At 36.5% G+C, this 18,780-nt stretch overlaps 1 protein-coding gene across 18 annotated transcripts in view; it reads left to right on the plus strand.

The window, feature by feature from the left end:
- The window catches only part of RBFOX1 (RNA binding fox-1 homolog 1), a 743,472-nt gene that overhangs the window by 400,865 nt on the left and 323,827 nt on the right, over positions 1 to 18,780 (plus strand). The window contains exon 1 of one of the 18 annotated variants that reach the window (XM_052679524.1): positions 14,116 to 14,162. The exons of the other annotated variants lie outside the window; for them this stretch is intronic. The gene's annotated coding sequence lies outside the window, so the exon portion shown is untranslated. Of the gene's footprint in view, positions 1 to 14,115; positions 14,163 to 18,780 lie in introns of those variants that run through there. 18 annotated transcript variants of the gene reach the window in all.

Genomic DNA, 18,780 nt, shown 5'->3' on the forward strand with positions numbered 1-18,780 from the left:
AGTGCTCTGGAAGGCAGCCAAAGAGGCATTGATTTATTAAAGAGTACCATCACAACTTCCTTTCCTCAATGTGATGGTGCCATTAGCAGCTCCTTGTACAGTCTGTGTGAGAAAGAAGGGTAGGAATTTCAAACAAAACACCAAAAGAAGGCCTTGATGCCAGTTGCTTCACAGACACATACAGATCATCCCTTGGTTGTGTACCTTAATGGAGAATTCAGTGTGTAAAACTCTGTGGGGGGCTCCCACTTGTGGGTTCCCTGCTGATCAAACAAAATGCCTACTCACTTAAAAAATACCCTTACAATTGCACAAGTAGGTTTTTTTGCATTCAAGAATGATGTGATGTACAAAAAGTAGCTTTAATGAGATAATACAGAATTCATGAGTCAACAGTTTAAAATGGCAATCAGCTGTTTGGTTTCATAACTCGGTACCATTCTTGCAGACCAGTAATATATTAGGAGGTAGCTAGCGCAGTTAGCAGTACCTTTTTTCTGTCTCCAGATAATTGAATTCTTTTATGTCATTTCTTTTTTTGTGATTCCTTTGCATTTACACAAACAAGTCAGTTTCTGTTGGTTTTCTTGAGGAGAAAACAAGGGGAAGTCCAAAGCGTGGTGCAGCACCAGGTGTGATTGCTTTGTGGATTTGATGTTTGAGGAAGTAATTTCTCTTGTTGCCCTGTAAATTTGTATCATTGTATCAGAATTAAATGCCCAAAGGCAGTGGCTCATTTGATGTCAGGACCTGCTGAGTCTCAACCTATAATGTATCTCTGCTGGCTTTGGGCAGTGCTTACTGAGTGCTCCTGCCTCCTGGTATCAGGCTGTGCTGAGCAATTCAGAATGTGGGGATCGGAAAAATTAACTGGGATCAGATCCAGGAATTCCAATCTTGTGAACAACTAGAGCAAAAATTTCAGTGCTAAATTTTCTGACTCCCTCTACCTTATTTCCCCATGTGGATAAACCAGCTAAAACACTGGCTTCTGTTGGGACTTCTCATGTGTTGGCCCCTGAACACAATGCTGCCCTCTGTCCTGGTCCCTGTGACCCACACTGGGTTCAGGAACATGGTGCAGCTCTGCAAAAACAAGGGGCAAATGCCAGATTTGGCTGTGCCTTGCCTACCTGGAGGAGAGAAATAACTGCCTTTGCCAGAACGTCAGTGGTGGAGGTCTTTCTAACACTGTGAGGAAAGCAGTGGAGACCCTGATTAGGGCAGCCTAGTTCTATGGCTGATTCTGGCATTGTTCCCTAGAAGACAAGTCTCCAGGTTGCAGAGAAGCAGATTTTTTTTGTGTATTCTCAGTAGCTGTTCTGACAGTGCTGCTAAAATCACAAGTGGCAGCGCTGGGTGCTCTGTGCAGACAGCTCCACAAACATGCACACTCCTCCCCAGATCATCACTGTGACGTAACCCCCAGGTATGAGACTGCTCTCAACTTGTTAAAAATGAGAAGTATGTCAATGAGATGTAGCATGGATTTGTTTTATCAGATAGATAGTCAGAAATAAGAACAGATAGGCTTGCTGTGATAAGTTCTATATGAAGACTTTGCTGAAAGGTAGGCTGCTGCTTGATTTACTGAACTATTATAAGTGATAAAACTGATCCATTTGTTATCATCCAGTGCATAAAGATTTCAAGATTTAAAGAGCCTGGACTAAATAACAAAGCAGTTTATAAACTCATAAACTGAAAATTACAGGGAAGTACTACTTAAGCACTCATAGTAACTTCTTATCATATTACTGATGATTATCAAATTCTAAGCCTGACTCCCATTTTTAAATGAAATCTCACCTTAGGAAAGTCAGTTAAAGCAACAGGCATAATCTTGTACCAATATACTGTACAAGTAAGGCAGGTTTTTGTATTTATTTGCTATTTATTTTTCATATCAGGTCCCTACATCAGCTAATGTGATTTATATTTTTGCTAGCAGAAGCAAGTTGGCTGATGCCAGCTGTGGATTGATCTCAGATGGCTTTACTTTTTGGTAAAAGATTTTTACCCAAAGCAAATCTGAGTGCAGTGTCTTGAAGAGAGAATATTCCGGTGATTTATTAAGCACACAAAAATTTGCAGTAGTTGGTTTCAGATTAGCCTGTCTTAAGGAGAATACAGCAATGCATTGTACTGTGAAGATGGAAATACTCATGTACTGGATTTTAAAAAAGCATTTTTACTGTAAGACTCTTAAGTGTTCACTGCATTCTCTTGAATCAAAAATTTTATGGGCAGTTGGGAATGAAGTTGACTAGAGGTGAGCAAACATTTGCATGGAGTTAATCTGATGACATTAGCTTCTTTTTCTGCTCAGGAGTATTGAGAGTTAGTTAATTAATTCATTCCATTTTACTCAACAGTTATATTGATATGTAAAAGTTCTTAATGAATAGATGAATTGATTGCCACTGGCTATCAATATTCAGTTCTTGATGTCTGACTTGGAATGTACAAGTCAGGATGATTACACCCTGAAACAGTCTTGTTTCTTTTTTTTTTCTTTTTTAATGTACAGAAGTGTAATATCTAAAATCATAATGAAGATTTGCAGAAATATGTGAGAGTCTCCAGCATAAAGGAAACTAGAGAAACACATTAACATTTAAGGGAATTTAGTTAAAACACTTATATAAGAGTTAAAACTCTTAGCAACCAGTAAATTCTTATCCAATTTTGCTTGTTATCAGTGCTCTGGGAAAGGATTTTGTAAACCTTTATCTTGCTTTCATGGACCTTTTACTAAAAAAAAGTCAAGTCCATCAACATCTCAGTGACCCCCCTCCCTTATCAGGACTGATGCTGGAGCCCAATTAACACAGCCTAAAAACAGGACAGGTTATGGGAGATTTTTGCAGCAGCTTCCAGAGCTTTTGTTGTCACAACTAGTGGCTGAATCTGTTCTTGCTAAAAGCAGCAAAAATATAGCACTTGTCATAGAAATTATGGACAAGGGGACAAGTTTTCATACAGTCTAAGAATGACCACTAATAATTATATTATGTTGGCTGCCTGAAAAGACTTGTAGAGATGGAACTTGTGAATGTTGTGGGAAATAATATCACTTCATCATGGAAAGAACACAGGACACGCTAGGCTAATTGGCCCCTTCATGTTTTTTCATATTGTTTTGCTGTGCAATAAAAAGGGAAAGCAAATTATGTACTCTTAGTTCTAAGGGAAATTACAATTTACATAAATCCAATATATGTGACCTGAAGTCCAGAATCAGACGAAGCTCTCATCTGTCTCCATCCTGTTTGTCACACCTTGAACTGTACACAGAATATAGTATGTTGAACAGCCAGCAATCTAAACAAAATTTTTAAAATTGTGGTGATGTCTAATGATCAGGTTGTTGGCTGCTACTCCTGGGACAGTATCCTGACTTTGCTGCATAGCAAATACACACTGAAACAAATTTCTTGCATCAAGAGCTGTGAAAGTGCTAAAGTAATACAAATTAATTGAAAAAACAAAAAAACAAAAAAACAAAAAAACAAAAAAACCACAGTGAAAACACAGAACAGAGAGTTTATATACCAATTGAACTACATGTAAAGCTTGTTCTTCTACTGTACTGCTGAAATCCAAACAGTAAAAGCTAAAAAAGCAGCAGCAGCTGCTCCCTTCAATTTGCAGCGCTTTGAGTGTAAATTAAGGTCTTGATTTGTTTTGAGTATAAATACAATATTTCTAACTTTCTTAATGTTTCAAATCGTTTTCACTACTTGGTATAAATTATATGAGATTTTAGTATTCTTGCACCTCATATATAACGTACCTGGTAGGTATCTTTTTCCATGGACAGAATCCTAAGTAAAAAACAAAGCAAACAAACAAACAAAAAACCCTTCACTTCACCACCTCTAATGCCAATGTAATCGTAGCCATCACGTTTTCTCCCTCCTCAATTCCTTTATTAAGCAGTTTTTTTTTATGTTGTTTACAATTTTAAAAACAAGTGAGCAAAACCCTCTGTTTTAAATCCAAAAGTACAGAAAGCTTAGCTGAAGATGAGGACTAGCTACAGTCAGTGGAAGTTTTGTCGTTGCAGTTGGTGGGTCAAATCTCTAATTTCACTATCTTTCTGAGTGTTTATATAGCATCTGGCAAACTAGGGACTACATCATCCAGCACTAATATTTATGTAATAATCTTGCAGTTCCTGGGAATCTTGTGTTCCCTGCAAGATGAGAAACTTAGTCTTCATTTTCTTATCTTCCAGTACAGTAAGTGGCAATATTGATGTTATTTCCAATCTTCTCTGTCATTAATAAATATGCCAAGATATGATCATGAGTTATGTGTCTTTAATAAGGTAATGGAACTCTTAATATATCTACAGCTTGATTTTTTTTTTTTTAAATCTGAGTTGTTAAGGTGCCAGTAAGAATGTGCTTGTTATATATAACTAATCTTGATTAATTATGGCTGCACAATTATTATTTATTGTTTCAGGTTTTTTTACTATCAACTAATTTTTAAATACCTTTAACAATTAACCAATCCTTTTTCATTCCACAGCCAAAATACGTTATACTCCATTTGATGGTAAGAGCTAAATAAAGTTTAAGGCTGTGATATGAGCTAGTACAGAAACGTCACGCTCTAAAGCTGAAGCTCCTGTCCTTGCCCATGTAGAAGAGCATTGTATATTTTTGGTAGTATCATAAGAAGTTTGCTATCGCTAAATAAAAAACAGCATAAAATGAAATTTGGGACAGAGTTTCTGATTGCCTATTCTTTTAAAGAACAGCAAGATTGCCACTGATTGTAACAGCCTTTAACCTGAACCCAAGAACAGCTCTCTTGGACCAGCCTTTCTTAAAACGGCTCTTGTCAATGTCTTCTATTTACCTTCTTGGCACTGCTTACAGATCCAAAACACTTATGAACTAAGCTTCACAAACAGGTGTTTGTTTAAACTTCAGTGATAGGTGAAAAAAAAAAGAGGAGTAATATTCATATACTAAAGGTAATAAAAAACAAGATGTATCTGTTCAAAGGGTGGACTCTTCAGTGGATGAGGAATTGGTTGGAAGGTCATGGCCAGAGGGTTGTGGTAAATGGCTCTGTGTCCGGGTAGAGTCTGGTGACAAGCTGTGCCCCTAGAGGTCCATACATAGACAACAGAATTGAGTGTACCATCAGCAAGTTTGCAGAGGTAATTGTCCCCCTCTACGCTGCCCTTGTAAGGCCTCACCTGCAGTAATGTGTTCAAGCCCGGGGCTCCTAGTACAGGAGGAATGTGGAGCTGCTGGATGGGTCCAGGGGAGGCCAGTGGATGCTTAGTGGGCAGGAGAACCTTCTATGAAGACAGGCTGTGTGAGTTGGGCTTGTTCAGTCTGGAGAAGAGATGGTTCTAGAAAGATCTCATTGTAGCATATTTAATATATGCTACAATATTTAAAAAGGGATCATAAACAGGAGGAAAACTACACAGAGAAAATGGTTTTAAGCTAAAGAAGAGAGATTTAGATTTAAAAAAAAGCTAAAGAAGGGAGATTTAGATAAGATTATTGGGAAGGTTTTCACTGAAAGGGAGATGAGGTGCTGGCACAGGCTTGCCCCATCCCTGGAGGTGTTCAAAGCTAGGCTGGGTGAGGCCTTGGGCATCCTGATCTAGTGCTTAATCAAGTGATTGGCAACCCTGCCTGTGGCGGGAGGGTTGGAACTAGGTGAGATTTGAGATCCCTTCCAATCCAAGCCATTCTATGGTAATGTACCTCAGTTTTCAGTCTTCTTTCTATCCACTTTTTCTACCTGTGCAGAAACTAGAGATAATCTAATGAACAAAGTGTTTAATAATAACAGTGCTAAAAATAAAGCACCTTAAAAGATCACTTTGTATAGCGGTGTTAGAAATTGTTCCACTTCTTTGAAGGAATAAGATATGAAGAATTGATTGAGTAACCAATTTAATAATGAACAGAATTTAGAATACAGAAAGATTAGTTGAGAGCCTTGGGACACAGTTCACTAAAATTTTATACGCTGCTTATGCTCAAAAACAGGGAAATTTTGATATAAAAGTGATTTATACGCAATAGCTGTGCACAGTCTTTTATCATATTAATAAAATCTTTAACCAGTCTTTGAAAATTCTAAAGCCTCATCTGTTCAGTTGAGATGCACAGATCAGAAAGAACTGCTGGCTGGCAGATGTGCAGATACATTATCAGAAAATGTATTTTCAGCTTAACCAATATAATCTAATTCATTCTAATGTGATATTTCAAGTTTATTATAGCGTAATTGAATATAGAATAACAAAGTGCTCTATGCAGAAGACAAAATGAGGTGAAGTGCACAGGTTAAAGGTGACTAGGTTAGGCCAGCTTGATTGTTGGATGTTGGGATTCAATTGGCTGACGATTTAAATAACCTAAAATTGCAAACCAAATGAGAGTGCTGCTCTTTTGAGGACTGCTAGTGTAAAGTAAAGGCTTTACTTTATGAAATTATATACTTCTTTAAGTTTATATTTTCCTTGCACCTTAATGTAAGAGTTATCACTTTGGTAAATGGTAAATTAAATCTTTCTGCTTCCACTAAAACAGGCAACATCCTTTTTCCTGTCATAATATATATCAAACTTAATAGATCTCAGTGTATGTATGTATGTATCTGTGTATCTGTACAAATTTGTCTATCTGCATCTTAGCACAGTGTGTTTTCTGAAATCATTGTTTCGTTTTTCTATCTTAAATCAGCCTTGAAACATTAGTGGTATCGCAGTTATTCTTATTTTGTATTCTCTCCAGAGGCAGGAGTCTTTAAAACTCTCCTGATTAGTGTTTGTTTAACAGTATGGATTTTAGTTTTCTCCCCCCAATCGTCCTCATTATAGGCTGCAGGTGCCTATCCATTTACCACCTGCCCTGGTGCAGTGAATGATTATGCAATTTAGTTAATGTATTTTAATTATTCAGGTGACATTTTACTTTATATAGTTAGACCAAATATGCAGGAATTGACTGCAGCCTTTAGTTAAAAGAATACATATATATATATATATACACATATATATATAGTCTGAAGAGTGCACAGTTTGTGACCATTGATAATGAATAAGTAATCAAACACAAAAATAAAAGTTCTGTTTAACCTCATTCCCACAACCATTTCCTTCTCTTTTTTAAAATTTATTCACTGAGTTATTCCATATACACTGCAGCAGGTGATGAACTTGGTAGATAGTCTGTGTTTGTAGCTTGCTACATCAGCACCCTAAGGACGTTATGGTGACGGTGTGATGTGGTGCCAGTTCACAAAGTCAGCAATGATTTTCAAGATTTCATGATTTTGAGATAAGTAATTCAGTCCAAAAAGTGACCAAGATTTGTCTCATTTACACTGTAAAGTCATCTCTCACCTGAGGATTTACTGTGTAAGAGGGTGAGACAGGTAAATTGAGTTAAATAAGAAATGTCTAAGCTGCAGTCAGTAAGCCTCGAGTCTCCTGCACATTCATTCATTTTGCATGAAGTACTTAAAAAAAACAACCCCAAAACCAGTAAAGCCACTTCTTTTTATTGTCTTAAATATACAAATAACAGTTTCCTGTTTTAATTTAAAGCTACACATTATTGCAAAAACAACCCACAGACCTACTGAAAATCTTACAAATTAGCACAAGTACTTTTAGTATGATCTGATTTACTGTTTGTGTGTCTCTGTTCCTCGTAGTGGCAGTTATCTCCCAGCAGGTCTAACAGCAGCAGCAATAACACCATGAAGTCAGTAGATGGCTGTAGAAAAGTATGCTGAACGCTCTTGTGTTAGAGTAATAAGATTGGGAAAGGCCTTGACCTGACTGGATGCGGCTTTTATCTGAAGTACATTTAAAGAGATAAAGGAGAAGCAGGGTGCAGTACATGTTCCTTTCTTTTCTGTTGGAGCTTTGCTTTGAGTTTAAAAATTTCTCAAATGCAGGATTTGTGAACTGGGTCCTTTAGCAAGGAGAAGTAATGGCTTGAGTGCCACTGGAGTCGCTTGCTATTCTCTGATGATTTTTTTTTCCTTAAGACACCTTTGAAATCCTCCTATAAATTCCTGCAGAAATTCCTACAAAGGAGGCACCTTTAGATTCCATAATAACAATTGGGAAGTGATATCTTTGCATTTATTTATTTATTACTTTTTTTTTTTCCTGCCCCCCCCACCTTTTTTTTTTTTTTTTTTCCTTTCTCCAGTGTAGTTGGCTGCCTTTAGTGCACAGACCTGCTCATTAAATAGATACACCAAGAATTGTTACCTAAGCAAGCCTGACAGTAAAGAAAGGACAGACTGAGTTAGGAAGGAAAAAGGGAAGAAAAAAAGACAGCCTGAAGCAAGTCACTTCACACGCAGAAAGAGCCACTGAACGAATACTATTCTCATAAACAAACAAACAAAAAAAGCAACAAAAAAACCCCACCACCTTGTATAAGAAGAGAACTGTGAGGACTTGACAGAAAAAGGCAAGATTTTCTACCCACTGTTTTCAGTTTTCCTTCCAGACATACTTGGTGAAGTAAGGAGACTCCTGTTTGCTGACAGAGCCCTTGATTTCTTTCAAGATGATGATGTATTTGTGGGTAGGTAGTGCCTCTCTCCTGTCAATCTTTTATTAGTAAACTGACTTTGAAACTATAGATTTTAGTCGATAGTTACAGCATGTTTTCTAATACGTAAAGATGTGTGTACTGCAGGATAGTTAAGCACAGCTGAGTACAGTACATGTGCTTGCATTTCCAATAGGAGTTTAAGCAATGTGGTTTATTAATGTTAAGCTGAAATTTATTTGGGGGGTTTGCAGGATGTGGCGTAGTGCTCTGCTTTCTTTTCACTGCCTTAGAAAATGCTGCAGTCGTATCTGTAAGATTCATGGTGTGGTTCAGTCGTAAAATGAACGCTGCATCACTTGTGGCTGCTTGGAATTTGCTTTCTTTGTAAGGGAAGAAACAGTCCTAACATGATTGAAACTTCTAATTTGTGTTTCTTGACCTGTTTGCATTCGTATTAGTTGCCACAGTCTTTCTAGGTTTTTGAACTTCACGGCAATTGACAGCCGCAAAGAGGGAAGGAAAGAAAGAAAATGCACTTGTTCTGGTGATTTTTGTATTCAGCATCGTGCAGATTTCTCGCAGCAAAATCTGCTCACCTTAAGAATTAAAATAATGTCGTGTCGTGACATATATCTTGTGAATCAGTGCAAGTGTTAACCTGTTAATTCATCCAGGGTGAGTGAGATGCAGAACATTTGTGTGTGTAAATAAAGAAGTAAATCACGGAATGAATATGCATACTTGAAAGGCATTTTGCTATTCCTCTTTAAAGCCGGTACCTCTTCTGGGGAAATATTTTAAACTAATCTCATTTGACAATCTGTTTATTTATTTATCTTAAGTGTGTGTAAAAACAGACAGGCTTGCAGTTAATCTGACCGCGTTAGCAGAACAGGCTACCTATGAGAAACATTCATGTCTTGGAGATATTATCAATAGATCACTCTCGCTCTTTCAAATTGCTTGTAGTTCATTCTGTAAATTCCCCATTATGGTTCCTGCTAATTTATGTTGATCTAATGCACTATGGTAACTTTACTTGTCGGCACGAACAAGACAGCATGCAGACCTAAGTTCCTTCTTTCAGTTCTTTGAGCCGTGTTATCATGCCAGGAGCTCACCAATCACTGATTTGGGCTTTATTTTTTTCTGTGCATAAGTCACTTTGATTTGCACAAACAAGTATCTGTGCATGTAACAGCAGCCCCGTGTAACAGCAACCCCGATGACTTCTTCCTTGTCAATCCTTACAGTGGTTTATTGAAGCTTTATTTTTGCTAGTGCAGGAATTAATTTCATTCTATTTTTAAGTTTATTTACAAGTAACTTAGCTGTAGTTTTCTTCTAGTTTTCATTCAACACTTCTGTGTTCTGCTGTTGTTAACATCATCCGAAAGAGATTCTGCAGTACACAGTAAATATTGAGGGTAAAACCTTTATTTTTTCCCCCCAAATGACAGTAAGATGAGAGAACATGAATTATTCTGTATCTTCGTGGCACTGGCACAAAACATGTAAAAGTTAGGGCTGTTCCCCCCTTCTTCCCACCCCATCCCTCTCCCCACAGTAAGCCTGGGAGTCTTTATTAATCAGAAAACTTAATAAAATACATTTTACTGCAGATAATTATGCAGATCTCTATTATTGCCAGTGTGGTGGTGCATTTTATATTATTGATGAACTTTTCGAGTTATTCCTATCAGCTATACATATGTATTATAAGCAAAAACACAGCAATATAGGTTTTTGATGGTATCCTCTCTTCTAGGTTTCCAAAGCTTCCAGTACTTAAATTTTGACATTTTAAAAAGTGTGTGCCTTCAATTTTTATATTCAATTTACATCGTATGATGTCTCACTTTTTCATTCTCAGAATTAATTACACAGGAGATTGCTTGTTTCTTTTTTTGCCACTACCACATGTAGACATTCATTCTATTCATTCTATTTGTTCTATTCCTTTTTATTTTAGCTTTACTGGTATAAGTGATTTAAATAAAATCTCAAACTAAGATTAGTAGGAGGAAGCAGAGAGCGAGAATTTCTTGTTGTAGCTGAACACAAATTCTTGGGTTCTGGAAATAGAGATCAGCTGCATTTATAGAAAACTTATTTCTGAAACTGTAGAAGTGGAATACTCTAAAGAGTGATTTTTGAACTGTGTGTATGCTATGTGTACACATGTATGTGTCTGCATGTAAAAGACACAGAATGTAAACACGAAATGTTTAAGTGCAATATATAATATAGAAAGTCACAGCAGCATTTGGAAAGCTCCTTGCTGGCACCACATCAATATTTTATGTCATTATATAAAAGCTCCTCAGCAATATTGAAATTTAAAGTAGACAATGTATAAAAATGTAGTCTTCACTGTTCTTGTTGTGTTTTTTTTTTTCTTTTAGATGCAAAATAAAGATATTTCTTCTAATTGAAAAAGCAGAGATTTTTCCATATAGTCATTTCCTTACATGACAGTGCTTAAGTATTGTTTCATTCTATATACCGTGTGGAATACTTTGCAAAGTTTACCAAGAAAATTGCAATAGCTTCCCATTTTAGAATATCTCACTAATTAGTATCCTCTAATAGATTCTCTTTTTCTACTGCTGATGATGCTGAGTTTCTTTTATAGCAAGGAAACTGCAAATATGTTCAGCTAACGAAATGAGAATGTTATGCAGTGTACAGCAAGAAATTTAGTCTGTTGAATGGGAAAACCTTGATTTGTTGTTTTCAAATACATATTTTGAGATTTCGTTATGTAAAGAGGAATTCTTATACTGTGAATCCTGCCAAAGGAAATTGGTGGATTTTTTTTTGACAGTCTGAGCATTTAAGCTGTTTGAACTACTTTTTGCCCTGTCGTTTTGTGTACAGACAGCTGTGAGATAGGAAACTGAGTTCATCAATGCTCAATTTCCTATTGTTAAAAACCTGTGGATTTCAGGTTTTACTGACTGAGGATGCAGAGGGAAGTCAAAGGGCCTACATTCTTTTTAACTTTAAATGGTATGGGTTCTTCTATTCTGATTCTCCTTTAGTCTAATAAACCTTTCTTTCCAATACAAGATTGTTGCAGTAATGATGCAAGGTTTTGATCACTGCAGATTATCAGACCCATTTTATAGAGGAATTCACCTCACAAATGTTCTGGCTTTCCCTGAGCACAATGAATGAGAAGAAATTCTTTCAGTAAGAGGGGTGAAAAGTTGCTGACCTCAGCATACCTTGAAAGAACTACCAGTGGATGAAATGAATGCTGGTAGTTGAACGTTAAGACTACACTGGTCCTCCTTTCAAGGATTTTACACTCCTCCAAACCTGCTCTTCCTGTGCAGTATTCCTCTCATTCTTCACGTTGTGCAAACAAGCATCGTTTTTCTACTTGATGGCACAAGCAGCTTCTCATTTGCCACACAAACAGTTTCATGATCATTTGTTTACTGCGCGGATTGGACTTTGTTGAGTTCTCGTAAGCCTTATGGCTAGCATAAGAGAGTGAAGAGTGCTGCATGCCATTAAGTGTTCAAGTCATGTGGAATTAAAATTGTTGTGGAAAAAAAAAAGGAACAGAATCATTGGTAAACGCCTTCTGAAATTTGCTGGGGATGCATTGAAATAAAATAATAAATCATAATAAGATTTTATAAATCTTATAAACATATAATTAATGTCTCTTCAGTCAAAAACATGCTTCCTTATTGTCAGTATGCTGTCCTTCTTAATAACAGGGAATGAGTTTTCAGAAATTTTGTTTATAATTAGTGAGGATTTTCAGTAGCGACTTCAGAGCACTGAAGACCCAGACACTGGGTTGAACAAGGCAGAAAGCATGTCATCAAATGAAGGAATGAAGTTTGTTTTTGACCAAAACTAGAGTGGGCAGGTACAAATAAAAAAGCTAAAAAAATATGATATCCAGTAAAAATGAGGTAAATTCTTCTAGCAATGGAACATTATTTTGACAACCTTGAAGAATAAAGATTTTATCAAAAGGGGATGAGAAGACTAAAGAGATGAGCAGCTTACTAAATCTTAGAACTCTTGAAACTGTTGTAAGAAGATGGACTATCCTTTGTGTAATAAAATTCTTTTTGCAGCACTGCACTTACTAAACAATTTTTCGGCATCGATACTGTGTTAATTAAGCAAGGTATTCTCTTACACTAGGCCCTTTCCAATAGCATCACTAAGACAGAATTGTACTATTCACTGTGTTTACAGAGCTAAAGACAGTTGAGACATATTATGAATTGAACTGAAAGAATAAATGAATGTATTGACAATATTGTCAGTGGAACACTGAGTTTAGATTTTGTTGCATAGAAGGTATTGAGTGATCAAAATATTTAGATCCTTTAAATTAAGGGAAATCAAACGTATTAGCTGAAAAATCACAGGCAACTTCATAGCCCAAATGATCACCATGCTGCTTTCTACAGGGACCTTGAATAAAACATCTAGCTTCATATTCTGCAGCTGATTGCCTGCCCATTGAATAAATATGTACCTTTTATTATTAACATAGAAAGATACAAAATGATTTAATAATAGAGAATGCTGATCTGAATATCAAACATCTTCAAGGGTATCTGACTCAATAAATCTGAATAATAAAGTATTGCAATTTATATATCTGCAAACTTGATGCCTGAAATGAAAGGGCCAGCAAAGATGTGGAAAGAACACAGGTTTCTAATTAGTCAAAACAGAATCTAGGACAATTCTCAGTAGGTTGACTTTTTGTATGCATAGGCGTGTACTTGTAAGTGTGTTCAAAAATCATACGCAAGTATACATAATAATTTATATTGGAATAACAATTAAAAATCACAGTAAGATGCAAAGCATAAAAAGTGTGCAAATATGGAATTAGCTTCTTAATGTAAAAAAGAGAAAGATAATTTCAATTTAGGTCTTGACAGCAACCTTTGTTCATCAAATGCGTTATCTTGAAATTTTCTGAGACATACTAAAGTATTTTGTAGAAGAACATTTTGTTTTATAGAGGATATCAATGTGAACAAGAGAATAAAAATAGCGGTTGTGCTCCGTTATATCTAATGTTGCATGATGGTGGCCTAAGACAGCCTAGTAGTTTTGTTTTAAATAATAAATATAATAACATATGTATCACTTAAGACACAACCACACACGTGTACAGTAAATGCTGGTGTGTATCGGGAAGCTGATTTAAATCTATATAAATCTATTAAATCTAAGACTATTAAGAATGCATGTATCATTATTAGTTGTGGTCTTTCAGCAGAATACATGCAGAGAATAAATCCATAATGTTAGATTATGAACTTATGCTGTTCTTTTCTGACAATGCATTACGTACTCCAAATAATCTACTTACCAAATATATTTTCCATCGTGGAGCAGAAATGCTAAGTCACAGCCCGAAGCAGTAATCAAGCACCTGGAGGGAAGGCAGGGCTGACCCAGGGAAGCTCAGGTGCAAGCAATGAAATGAGTGACCGGAAGGGCTGGAGCCTGGATCCACCCCTTTGCAGACCACATTTAAGGGTTGGCTGGGGGGAGGCAAGGGTATCTCTCTGGAGATTTCTGTATGTTTGAGGCCTTCTAATGGTAAGCAATTTTTTTTCTTTATTTCTGTGCTTATGGCTGTTGCACTTGAGCATATCTTCGTTTGCTGCAGCTTGGATGTTTGCTGCTCTGCTACCATTGTTGCATTTTCCATTGCGTTACAGCATTATGCTCCCTTATTTTAGCAAGATGTTTTGTTTGTCTGTCCTATTAATTGTCCAGTTAACCTGGTCTATTGTATCACTGTCTCTTAGTATCATTAGTTTCTTTCACAGCATTGAAAGGGATGCGCAGAGGTGTCTTTATAGGGCCAGGAATGTTTATGTAAGGAAGAAACCAAACATGACTGTATGAAATATAGCTTGGTGAGCAGGATAGAGGTGGGGTGTTCTGTTGTGGTTATCTCTTAGTGGAAATATATTCTAAACCGATTTTGTGATAGTGTGTGTAGTTTCTCTGCTACCACATGTACACTTGCAAAAGCTTAGCTGCTGTATGAATGGCCTTCATTTTCAGTGCATCAAAATGATAAGCAAGTCTTGAAGACTCTTCTGGGAATGCAAAAACCTTGTTCATGCTTTAGGAATAATTCTTCAATTGGTTACTTTTGGATATTTATCTCAGTGAAGTGCGTCTGTTTGGGAGTCTGAACAAGAGTATCAGAATCCTTCAACCAAGATTCTGCATATGGTTTCTCTCTTAAATATGCAGATGCCGTTAGAGTTGTTTTACATTGTATAATTAGTTTCTCTTTCAATCGTGTTTCACTTCTTTTCTTAACAAAAGTGAATAATATAATATGTATCACTTAAGACAAAACCACACACGTGTACGGTAAATGCTGGTGTGTATTGGGAAGCTGATTTAAATCAGACTACTAAGAATGCATGTATCATAATTAGTTGTGGTCTTTCAGCAGAATACATGCAGAAAATAAAGCCATGATGTTAGATTGTGAAGACTTTTTTCTTAACATAAGTGGAAGCCTACAGGTCTAGGTAGCTTTTCATATCTCCAGTAGGTTTTGAACTTCTTTTCCTGTGTTTCTCTGTCAGCTTCTTGTTTCCCATCTGTTCCTCGATTTCTTCACAAAAGAAACTAAACCCTGCTAATAGCGTAGTATGGAAATTCTTATTTCCATACTTATGGAAATAAGACTGATTTCCAACTTATTTCCACTGTGACTAGGAAACTTAAGTGTAATAGCTTACATCTGCAGAACTGACTGTTTCCCATGTCCAAATACACCATACAATGTACTCTTTCCTTTCCAGAAATAGAATTTGTAGTGAGTTGATCCAGGCTAGCAGGCAAACCCACCAACTTGCTCACTCCCTGCTTCATCAAGATGGAGGGAGAAAAAACAACAGGAATGAAAAGGATTTGGGGTTGACATAAAGGCAGGGAGATTGCTTACCGATTACTATCACAAGTGGAACAGGTTTGCTTTGAGGGGGGATTGAATTATTTATTGCCAATTAAAATAGTACTTTTTTTTCTCTTCAGCTCCTGCCTTCTCACTCTTTTCCTATGCTTCAGGGTGGGTTCTTAAGAGAATACCTTTGATGTTTACTTGCTCTTAAGTGGGCACCTTCATGGGCTGCAGTCCCTTCACAGGTGTTCTTAATTTGCCATTAAGTTTCTTCTTCTCTAACTCAGTATTCTCTCAGCTGTTTCTTTCTGTTCCCTTCTCTTCTGTCCTTTCACGTTTTCTGTCTTTTCTTACATATATATTCATAGATGCACCACCAAACTAGTTGATGGGCTTGGCAATAGCGTGTGCTATGGACCAAACTGTCTGGAACTGTGACACAGGGCAGCTCTCAGTCTCTCACAGAGGCCATCCCAGCTGCTCCCTAAGTACCAGAAACTTGCCACCGCCTGCATCCAATAAAAAGCAATTAAGTTTTCTAAGCATGGCAGACTGTCTGAATAGGGAGACTTCAAGATTTCCTCAGAGATTATATTGTGTTTCCCTTTGGTTGTTTTGGCTGTTTATTGGGTAAGTGGTAATTGTAAAAGTTTAATTTTTGTGGTTTGCATATGTAATAGTGAAGTATTCTTTATGTAGAGGAAATGCTGATATATATTCCAATTTTACTTTTCAGTTAGCTTTTCCTCAAATACTATTACAAGAATTCAAGGAAGTATAAAACGTGACAACATATTTATGAATCACAAGATTTAACACAGAGCAAAGCAGATCTTATTATTGATGTGCTTACTGCTTCATTAAATTCCTTTTAAAGTTTTCAGCATGGATATGGATCATTTGCAATAATAATTATGCAGTGATCGATTGATTGTGTCTGACATTGTACTTGTCATCTTGAAATGCAAAATCCATTCATTTTCAACTGCGTGAACGTTCTTCTCTAATGTTATGCACCAGCATGCAGTGGTTTATTTTATAGAGAAGCGCATTTTTTAAAGTTTGAGAACTTAACATTAACCTTTAGCTAAGAATGAAGTATCACTTGTCACATTACAAAAATGAAAACCGCCCAACCAGCAATTTATTGAGATTAGAAAACAGTCTAATTTTAAAAAGATTCTTCAGATAAGAATGTGTGCATTTCATTTGGTAAATATGTGTGTTACAAGCATTACTTTTGTGAGCTCTGTGTTTGAAGCACAGCGTGATGTGTAGTCTGGATGAAATCTCAAGCTTAAAATATTTGATTTTACAGCTGATGTTTATTTGCGGTCTGTCTTTGTTTCCCACCTATACTTTGACTCATGGCAATAACAGTTAATTAGAAAATTAAGATATTGTAACCTCAGTCATACTTTGACTTAAATACAGTGTATTTAGTGTTTTAAGCGGTGTAATATCATGACAGTTCACGCTTTCTTTTGTTAAAAATGCTTGTAGTGGTGAATGAAACAGTCTCCTTTCTCTAGTTTGTTTGGGCATTTTGATTTTTGAGCACAGTGTTTCTATGGAAATTCTGGTGAAATGGTGAGTTAGTGGCTGCAGTTAAAAATGAAGTGCATCTCTGATTTCCAAGCTAGAACAACAATCAAAAGAAATCTTGTGTTTGTGTGTGCTCCACCTGGAGCTTTTGCATTTAATCTGCTGCTATGAAATAGGAGGTGAAGGCGAAGTTATGGCTGCTGTGATGTGATTTGATCTAAAATCATCTTCTCTAAAGGTAAAACTCAAATTTGGGTTGTAGTTGAGTGGATAAACTTGTAATAACTGTTAAGTTATACACTTTTATGTGAAGATCTCTTTTTGTTCTTTTTTTTAGAATCTATTTTTAATCAGTTATTCAGAATAACTGAAATAATCAGAAATGGCTATTATTAGTTTTGCTTATGCCCTTCATTGGTGTTTGAGCTTGTAACTTTTAAGAAAATATCCCAAGTCAGTGTAAAAGGCTCCAGAGGAGTTGCGTGTACTCCATCACTGGAAGTGTTCTAAGTCAGATTGGTCAGGGCTTTGTGCAGCCTGAATTAATGAATGATGTTCCTGCTGATGGCAAGGGAGTTTAGAGTCAATGATCTTTAAAGGTCCCTTCCAACCTAAGCCACTCTACATAAGTTTCTGTGATAAAGGAGGTCAGGAGGCTAAGATGAAGGGAGTACATGAGAGATCAGAACACTTTCTGCAGTTTTGAATTAAACATGAAAAAATAGTGTCCACGTGGTGTTACAAAAATTCTGCTCCTAGAACAACACACGGGGTGAACTTTGCTCTTTTGTCTTGATGGATTTCAAAGCATATTTACTGCAGCAGCGTCTTAGGGCAGTGTGGAATGTGCAGCATGAGTAATACGTGAGCACTTGACCCTATCTAGAGTAGCTTAACAATGATGCTAATAATAAGACTCTTTCTTTTCTGTGCTTTGGTTAACACATGCAGACATCTAAGCCACATTCCCTTTCCAACTATTAATAGGAAAAATGATTTCCAATGCAGAGTTGCATTGGAGAAAGGTCTAATTTACTTTTGCTGGTCTGATTTTTACCTGAAATTGCAAGGCATGAATGAAAGTAAGAATACTATTGTTGGTTTTGTTTTTTTTTTTCCTCTGTAGAGTAGTAATAACATATGGTAATTGATCTGTATAGAGTTTGAAAAGCTATGTTACTGCAGGAATATTTAGACTCCTAGATATATTCCAATCTGCCCAATGCTTCATAGTGTGCAGTGTCTTTATTTCTTCAGTTTCTGTGTGTTAGAAATTCTCTTACTGTGTTCACTATTGTTAGTACATAGTAAGACAAATGTAAAAAGGACACTTCAGTGGCAGCTGCTTGCTTATGTTTTTGATAGGCAGAGCCTATTGTGCTATATATAAAAACATGTGGTACGTTTTGTTACAGAGAGAGTGGTTGGATCCTGTCCTTACAGCATTAGGTGTTTATTTACAGCATTTGATTAATTGCATTAAAACCACTAAGCCAAATATACTCTGAGACACAACCCACCCCTTAGTAATGTAACCACATGTTCTCAGTAAGTGGTGGTGTGTCAGAGGAGGTTTGGCAATGTGTTTGATACTAAGGGCAACAACAGAACAATAGCAGCAGGACTCAATTTTGGAATTTCATATTGAGTAATTTTTCCTGGTGGTTAGGAATAGTAGTAGAGTAAAAGATATGATCTCAAACAAGAGATGAGAGGGAATCTTACAGGAAGACAAAATTACCA

Source organism: Tympanuchus pallidicinctus, unplaced genomic scaffold (genome assembly GCF_026119805.1).
Source record: "Tympanuchus pallidicinctus isolate F22 unplaced genomic scaffold, pur_lepc_1.0 scaffold18, whole genome shotgun sequence".
Taxonomy (NCBI): domain Eukaryota; kingdom Metazoa; phylum Chordata; class Aves; order Galliformes; family Phasianidae; genus Tympanuchus; species Tympanuchus pallidicinctus.